Genomic DNA, 9,040 nt, shown 5'->3' with positions numbered 1-9,040 from the left:
AAAAACACTGAATTGCACACTTTCGAGTGTGACTTGTATTGCACGTGAACCATATCTCACTAAAGCTGTGACGATGATTAACAGACTGCATTGCGCATCGTCATAGAAAGTAACCCCCTGAAGGGAGCATAGAATCTTGTTCACTCAATTTAAAGGATCTGAACTAGGGCAACGGAAACCCAGAGGAATTCTATTAGTTAACATTCTAGGCACCAGGACATCCTGAAATATTCATGAGGCTTTCCATGTTTTAATGTTTTTTACAAGAAGGCACCTAAGGTTTAAAAAAACATATTCACAAGTGTCAAAGAGAATCATCACTCAGCGGGAGGGGAACATGGGGAAGTCATCAAATGGAAAAGAAGTGTAAGAGTTTGGGTCACAGGGATCTGCACCCTGAATATGAAAGTGGACCCACATTTATTACTGCTTAACCCAAAAGATGACCTCAGAAGTCAAACAGCCCAGTTAACAATATCTTTCAAAAGCATCAGTTTCTGAAAAACTAAAATATTAAGACATAAATACTCTGCAATCGTCAAGAATTGAATCTTTGAAATTTCCAGTTTTAACACTAAAAACTCCTGAAGATTCCATTGCATACGCCTTGGAGTGACTCTCCTCCTCCTGGTTGGAGTGGATTCCGGAAGTGACAGATGCCTTAAGGATAAAACCGAAAAGAATTCAACAGTCTTTTTAAAAGGCTATTTGTTGATCCTGAATTTAATCCTAAACTTTGTACCAGAAAATAGACCTCAATGCAGATCACCAGAACCAGCAGGCAGAGCAGCAAAGGATCATGAATAATTCAGTACTTTTGCAGTGATAGTTCAGGACTTGTGTCTATTAAGATTCATCAGGCTTGAATGTATTTTCCCGTGTGATCAAAAACACATTCAGATTTGTCACAAAGGTGTGTTCCTGTTCTTCATACCAATCTTTTTCCCCTTCAGTTCACGTGACCATCACCGACCGACCACAGTACACTCCCCTGGGCGCACACCGCTCAGCTGGGCCAAGGTGCCTGAGGTGCTGGAGCCACACAAGTCCCCGCTGCTTAGCCAGGTGACACCTCCAATATCCACCTCCTCCACTTCTGTCCTGGGCAGGTCAGTAGGACCCACCCCCACCCCAGCCTGGGGGCTCTCAGGTGGCTGTCATGACCCAAAGTTTAACGACTTTGGGAGGCTTAGGGTCACCAAGTATGAATACATAAAGAAGCTACTCTCTACGCACATGATGATCATATCAAGGAACATTCTTGACACTAAAAAGGAATGATGTTGTTTCCAGAATAAAGGACAGACCTTCCCGCGAAACAGCAGTTGCCAAGCTTCCCCTGACGTGTGTGTGTACATAATATATGAATCACATTCACCCACACCTTTCTGAGGGGTTTCCTCCTCTCTAGATGGAGATGATGAGAAACCCACCTCCCAGGGGTGTGGCGAGAATTAAGCACAGGGACAGTGTTGGATCCAGTCCCAGCACAGAGTAAGAGGGAAGAAGTGTAGCCACCTGATTCTCTCACACACGTCTCCTCCTGCCTGTGATCTGCTCACTGCCCTCCGTCAGGGAAGACAGTCACGGGCCAGCCTGGAGCAGAGCCCAGCAGTGGGAACCAGGCCTTGGAGAGGCCCGGGTGGGGACAGCAGGTCACCAGGCAGGGGCCCCATGGCTTCATTTGTACAACGCAGGGACAGCCCTTGGAATGCAAAGAAGGAAACGCTGAGGGCAGGGGGAGCCCCAGCAGGCAGGTACCTCAGGTCCCCAGGAAGAGCAGAACCGCAGCCCCCACCACAGCAGGAAGGCCCGAGAGTCTTACCCAAGCGCAGGAGCCCATGGCTAACTGCATGCAGCCCCACAGGAAGGCCAGCAGCACAGCACAGGCGGGCTCACGGAAGGTGCAGAAGGAGACCAGGAGGGACATGATGGCCGTGGGGCCCAGAGTCACATCCCGGGAGGTTCCCAGGAAGAAATACACCCATGAAGGCAGAGCAGAGGCCGTACTGTTGGGGAGAGAGAGGGATGAGCACCAAGGAGGCACGTGGCACGCCCACGGGGCCCCTGGTATAGACATCTGAGCACAGGGGTCTGTGTGTCCACTGGGTACTTTGGGCACACCAGTGCACACAGGCAGGGTAAACACCCCCCTTCTACCATCTACGGGTGTGACCTGCAGGGATCAGGGGACCTCTTTTCTCCCCGCACCCAAACCTGCGGGAGCACAAAGGCCTGTGAGCTTCTGTGTGAGTGTGAGTCTGAGAAGGCGTTCTTAAGGCTGCAGTGAGTCATCCCGCTGCCCCATCAGGCAATCCAGAACTAGCCGGGTGCCTAAGTGTGACAAGTGTGACAAGAGCAGTTACAGGGACGAGTGTCTGCCCAAAGGCAGTCACAGGCTCTAGATTGTAAACCAAGGCTTCTTGGCCCCATGAGGCTGGAACCCTGGGCACCATGCTTGTCTGGAGGACATACTATGCATTTCTACTCTGCTTCTGGGTGCTTGGAGTGGGGTGAGGGCCTGGGGAGTACATGTGGCCGGCAGCAAGGAGAGATATCTCACCTGGGGGAGGAGTCAGGCCACCTCAGCATAGGCCAGTGCCTGCGGAATGACCTCGAGGCCCCCCCCCCCCTCCCCGAGAACCTGGCGATAAAGTCCATCTTCAGCCACTGCACAGAGTAGTGGGACAGCCAGGCGGGGATGGGCAGCTTTCTCTGCAGGGCCGCAGGGGGGCAGCAGCGGGCTGGCTGGGCCAGGCAGGGGCCTGAGGGCCTGGCCTGACTCAGCACCTTCACAGGAGAGGGCGTGCCTGGGGGCAACACAGACCAGCAGTCAGGGTCCAGGCTTCAAAGAACCCAGCAATAGGGCCGGGAGTCCAGGGGCATCAGGAGAAGCACAATCTGTCTCCCCTCCAGGAGGTCTGACCCAGATGGTTAAATTCCCTCCTGCTGGTCTGAGAGGGGAAGCCAACCACCTGTGCAGAGGGGGCCTCAACCAAAGGTGGAGTGTCCCTCTCCCTTGCTCACTGCTCCCCCTGAACCCCATCTGCCCAAATCCTAGGTGCCATCTCTCCCTCCATCAACGCTGGCCGGGAAGAATGTGAGAAAGGATTTCTCAATGAGAAGCCTAAACGCTAATTAGACTCAAGGTTTCTCCTCCCGGGAGAATTTGTTTGCTTTTTTTTTTTTCCTCCTCAGAGAACTTAACGGGGAGCAGTGCAGAGAGAAGCAGGGTGCAGGGGGCTACCCTCGCCTGCCTGGTGGGGTGTGGGTGGCGTGACTGGAGGCCCTAAGGGACCAGAGGATTTCCACGCGTGCACCATCGGGGGGCTCCACCCATAAGGGGGACTGTAGCGCTGGAGGGGGTGTCTCCCATCCTGAGGCCCCTTCTTACCCAACCCCCACCTGTGGCATTCGCATCGCTATAATGGTCCCAGGAGTTCTAGTTGCTTCTGGAGAACTTTAGAGGCTCCTCGATTAATTCAGGGTGCGCAGCGTCCTCTAGGATCCTGGCGCCCCCTGTCGCAGAGCCGGCCCCAGAACCCCCTCACCCCGGACCCCCGAGCCTGCTCTGGGCAGAACCCGGCCCCCACCCCCAAAGCCGCCTGCCCGAACCCTAGGGTCTAAGGGTCGGGATCCACGCCGGCGAACGGTCCGCGGCCCGCCGGCCCAGCAAGGCGGAGGGCGGCGGGGACGCCGGTGGGGACGCGGTGGGTGGGGAATGGGGTCCCCGGTGGAGGCGCCGCACACTCGGACCCACACCGCCCCTCCCGTCCGCCGCCCCCGGGCGACCCCGGCCCGTCCCCGGCAGCTCGCCCACCCCGTCCCGGGCCCGCAGCGGACTCACCTGGCGCCGCAGCTCGCGCTCTCTGAACGTTGCCTCAGCCGCGTCCGCAGGAAGCACAGGGGCAGGTGGACTGAGAGGCGCGGGCAGAGCCCCCGGGGGCGGGGCCTGAGGTGCACGTGTCCTCAGGGCGGGGCCGGGAAGTCCGGGGGTGGGGCTTGACGAGCAGGTGGCTTCCGGGCAGGGCGGAAGCCGGGCGGGGTCTGACGGGAACCTGACCCCCGCGCTGCGCTGGGCCCGGTAGCTGCTTCCCTGAGGTGTCTGGGGCTGGGCAGTGGCCCAGTCAGTGGGCATTGCTTATGGGGACAGTGATGCCAATCTGTGTCCAGGCCTCCCTGATTTTTCTTATACCCGAGATTCCCCACCCTCAGCTGCCCTGGCACAGACTGGAGGGCGGGGTGAGGGAGGCCTCTGTGTTTTGGTTTTCAGAGGCCATTCCCCGCAAGGTCAGGTCCTGTGGTCACATTGACGAGGCCTGGCTCTGGTGTGGGAACGGGCTGTGTTCTGCCTGGAGCAGCCCTCACCACTCGGGGCACCCCAGCCTCACACTGAGGCAGTGAGCAGGGCGGCGGGGGACACGAAGCCGAGAGCTGATTGATGCCGCTGGGATGATGGTTCTGGAAGCAAAGGAGTTGTAGGCAGGCCGTGGAAGGTCGACCTGTGGACAACTGAGAATAGTCGGCATCTGTGTGGGCTCCAGCACCAGGTCTTGGCCTGAACCAGAGGCCCTGGGGTGAAGAGCCTTTTGTGCCTGTCCGAGCAGGCAGGGCTGCGGCTGGACTGTGCAGGAGGGGAGTGTGTAGCCAGCCTCGGCCCAAGGGTGAACTGGGGCCTTGCTGAGCCCTAAACCTGGGGCCTCTGGGCCAGCTCTCCCCAGGAGACCCTCCTGCCCTTGCAGCCTCCACCTGTGCTCCTCTGACCCCTCCTCAACCTCGCTGGCCTACCGCCTCCCTGGAAGGCTGCAGGCAGGCTCTTTCCTGCAGGTGCTGCCCACCCCACCTCTGCTGGCACGTGCCATGCCATCACCCCAAATTCCCCTGTGGATAGACGTCCCCAAGGCAAGGGAATTGACAGGGGGAGAGTGGTGGAGGACTGGGGGCACAGAAGTGGGGAGAGGCTGCCCCGCCATTGATGATGCTGTGGCAGAGGAAGAGGACTTGGGTGGGGGCAAGTTCACGCCCTCTCCAAGGTAGACTTCAGCTGCCAAGCAGTTTTCTGGGCCCAATTTTGTTTGCTTGTTTTAACATAGTTTCAAACTTACGAAAAGCTGCTGCACACAACATAAAGAACTTTCCGACACCCTTCACCCAGATTTCTGAACTGTTTTGTTCTCTCTGTTTAGCAGCCTAGGTTTCTTTCTGGGTCATTAGAGTAAGTTATAGACATGATGCCCCATAACCTCTGAACATTTCAGAGTGTATTTCCTAAAAGCGAGTGCAGTCTGCTTCATAACCACAGCACTTCTATCCAAATCAGGGCGTTAGTATTGCTACCAGGCCACCATCTGATCCTCAGACCCACTCGGGCTTCACCAGCTACCCCACTAATATCCATTGCTCAGCTGGGACCCAGTGCAGGGTCGCTCACTGCGTGCAGTTGTCTCTCTAGTCCCCATCAGTCTGGAACAGTCCCTCGGTCTTTCCTGACCTTGACGCCTCTAAAGCGTGCAGCCTGGGTGTGTGTTCTCGGGTGTTCTCAGGAGTTTCCTTTGGATTAGGCCCAGGTTGGGCGTTGTTGGATAGAGCATTGCGGCCGTGGCCCAGGGTGTCTGTACCCCATCACTGAGGACATTAACTTGATCACTGGGCTAAGGGGTGTTGGCCAGGTTTTCCTGCTGTAAAGTTGAATAAGTACTTTGTGTCTAAATTAATTAACAAGGTGTCTTTAGCGGGAAAATATACTGAGACTATGCAGTTATCACTAGTGTTTGCATCCCTTGATGATCATCAGCCAGATCAGTTATCAATAGGTTGGTTGTCAAGTGATGATTTTCTGATGTCATCACTCTTGCATTTATTAGTGGGCACTCTGTGGTAAGGTAGACTTTTCTCGTTTATTTATTTGTGTATATCAACATGGACTTGGGGGTTATTGTATGATTCAACAGGCTGTACTCGTTACTGCTGTCATTGATTTTGATGTTCAGGTCGCCCCTGATTTTGCCAGCAGGAGCCCCCACCTAAGGCCTGTTTCTGTGTCTCCCTCAGAATGCCAGACACACCGTTTGCTTCCTGTGGTCTCCACCACACCCGCCTCCTGAAGTGACACATCTCTCATCAGAGGTCTGTGAATGCAGACCCTGCCTCCCACAAGATCTGGAGGTCAGAAACTCTGCTCCAGGTGAGAGTCAAGGCGGCTGTTCTCTGTTTCCATTTCTGAATAAACAGCTGAGCCACCTTCCACCCCGTGGGGCAGAGGCCTAAAGACTGCCCCTCATCCTGGGGGTGGTTCTAAATTGTTAGTGTTTTCCTGCTGTGACGTTTAGAAAACAGAGACAGAAGAATTTACCCACCTGTCTAACCTATATGTCATTCACAGTGTTTTTCATCCCAGGATTCCCTGTCCACAGGGTCTGGTTTTCTTTTTCTCATGGTGATATCACTGCCCAGTCTTTTAGTTTCTAGTGGATTGGAGTAAATGCTCTCCCCACCCCACCCCGCCTCTCTGACCCACTCCCCAGTAGATGCAGATGGTTCCTGTGTTCACCCTCCTGTGGGTGTAAACCCTGCCCCAGCAGCATTCTCATGACGCTGAATGGAGAGGGTCCTCGAAGCCTTCACCTTGGTCAGCAGGCAGCCCCTGGCCCTTCCGTGTCAGAGGATGCAAATGGAGGTGGCAGGGCCCCTCGTCTGCCATGTGCGGGCTCCAGACTCTGCCTCAGGCTTGGGCTGGCTCCCTCCCTCAGCGCACCACTGGTTGCCCCCAGGCCAGGCTGTCTCTTCCCAGCAGGGCTTGGAGGAATTTGGTTGGTTCTGACCCTGGACTCTGGGGCTGAGTTGGTAACCAGGAGCATTGCTTGTTGACACCTGGAATGTGGATAAGATGGGATTCTGTCCCTCGTACCGTGTACATAACTCTTGGCGTGTGGGTTGCCGTGCTTTTTATGGCTTCTGTGTCATTGTCACAGCAGCACTGGGAGGTCAGACAGCAGGAATCATCACCCTATTCAAGAAGGGGGCCCCGGTGCTTCTGATGGCTCACAGCTAATGTGGGCTCTGGGCTCTTCCAGCCCGTGGGGAGGGCAGATGAACAAGACTGGGGCTTACAGGGCAGAACCGGAGGGTTGTTTCCTGGACTGAAATGCTGAAGCTCTTTTGTGTATTTAAAATTTTGGGGGGGAATTATGGTAAAATACACAAAACATAAAATTTACCATCTTAAGTATTTTAAAGTGTACAGTTGAGTAGTGGGTAAATATATTCGCATGGTTGTAATGGATCTCCAGAACTCTTTCATCTTGTAAAACTGAAACTCTGTACCCATTAAACAACAATTTCTCATTTCCCCTCCTCCTAGCCCCTGGCAACCACCACTCTACTTTCTGTCTCTATGAATTTGACTCCTCTAGGTACCTGGATAAGTGGAATCACACAGTATTTGTCTTTTTATGACTGACTTATTTCACTTAGAATAGTGTCTTCAGGGTTCATCCACACTGTAGCATGTGTCAGAATTTCCTTCCTTTTTAAGGCCGAATAATATTCCATTTTATGGATAGACCACATTTTGTTTTTCCATTCATCTGTTGATGGACACTTGGGTTGCCTCCACCTCTTGGCTATTGAAAATAATGCTGCTATGAACGTGGATATGCAAATGTCTCTTTCAGACCTTACTTTCAATTTCTGGGAGGTATATACCCAGAAGTGGAATTGCTGAACCATCTGGTAATTCTGTTTAATTTTTTGAGGAACCACAATACTGTTTTCCACAGTGGCTGCACCATTTTACATTCCTTCCATCAATGCTCAAGGGTTCCAGTTTCTCCACATCCTCACCAATGCACATTATTTTCTGTCTTTTGATTATAGCCATCCTCATGGATGTGAGGTGGTATCTCATTGTGATTTTGGTTAGCGTTGTCCTAATGGTTAGTGGTGGTGAGCATCTTCTCAGCTCCTTATTGGCTATTTGTTTGTCTTCTTTGGAGAAATTTCTATTCAAATCCTTTGTCCATTTTTGAATTGGGTTATTGTTTTTGTGTTTTATTATTAATTTCATAATAGTTTATAACATTGTGTACTTTTGGTTGTACACTGTTATTTGTCAGTCACCATATAAATGCGTCCCTTCACCCCTTGTGCCCACCCCCAACCCCCTTCTCCTTGGTAACCACCAAACTGTTCTCTATGTCTAGGTGTTAATTTATCTTGCGCATATGAGTGAAGTCATACAGTCTTTGTATTTCTCTGTCTGGTGTATTTCGCTTAACATAATACCCTCCAGGTCCATCTATGTTGTTGCAAATGGGACGAATTTGTCTTTCTTTATGGCTGAGTAGTATTCCATTCTGTGTATATAACACATCTTCTTTGTCCAGTCATCAGTCGAAGGACACTTGGGTTGCTTCCACTTCTTGGCTATAGTGAATAATACTGCAATGAACATAGGGGTGTATAAGCCTCTTTGGATTGTTGATTTCTGGTTTGTTGGATAGATACCCACTAGTGGGATAGCTGGATCATAAGGTATTTCTATTTTTAATTTTTTGAGGAATCTCCATACTGTTTTCCACAGAGGCTGCACCGGTTTGCATTCCCACCAGCAGTGAATGAGAGTTCCCGTTTCTCCACAACCTCTTCAACATTTATTATTTTTTGTCTTGGTGATTGTAGCCATTCCAATGGGTATAAGTTGATATCTTAGTGTAGTTTTTATTTGCATTTCCCTGATGATTAGTGATGTTGAACATCTTTTCATGTACCTATTGGCCATCTGTATATCTTCCTTGGAAAACTGTCTGTTCATGTCCTTTGCCCATTTTTTGATCAGGTTGTTCATTTTTTTCTTTGTTCGCTTGTGTGAGTTCTTTATATGTCATGGAGATTAACCCCTTGTCAGATATATGATTTGGAAATATTTTCTTCCAGCTGCTGGGTTGTCTTTTCATTTTGATCCTGGTTTCATTTGCATTGCAGAAGCTCATTAGTCTAATGAAGTCTCACTTGTTTATTTTTTTTGTTTCCATTTTCTGAG

The 9,040-nt window shown here is 51.8% G+C and overlaps 1 long non-coding RNA gene across 3 annotated transcripts; it reads right to left on the bottom strand.

Annotated features, from left to right (window-relative positions):
* Window positions 1-532: 532 nt before the first annotated feature.
* On the bottom strand, window positions 533-3,897 carry LOC131398411 (uncharacterized). Of its 3 annotated transcripts, none has more exons than XR_009216869.1 (3): window positions 2,645-3,537; window positions 1,826-2,009; window positions 533-660 (listed from the first exon to the last, which is right to left on the bottom strand). It is a non-coding gene; the product is annotated as an uncharacterized LOC131398411 (long non-coding RNA). The 3 variants fall into 3 exon arrangements; XR_009216867.1 differs by lacking the exon at window positions 533-660 and adding an exon at window positions 3,848-3,897 and having other exon boundaries at window positions 1,712-2,009; window positions 2,645-2,810; XR_009216868.1 differs by lacking the exon at window positions 533-660 and having other exon boundaries at window positions 1,712-2,009; window positions 2,645-2,810; window positions 3,406-3,538.
* Between the last annotated feature and the right edge of the window lie 5,143 nt (window positions 3,898-9,040).

This window comes from Diceros bicornis, chromosome 35 (assembly GCF_020826845.1).
Source record: "Diceros bicornis minor isolate mBicDic1 chromosome 35, mDicBic1.mat.cur, whole genome shotgun sequence".
In the NCBI taxonomy this organism is placed as follows: domain Eukaryota; kingdom Metazoa; phylum Chordata; class Mammalia; order Perissodactyla; family Rhinocerotidae; genus Diceros; species Diceros bicornis.
This window is presented reverse-complemented; position numbering and strand designations above follow the sequence as displayed.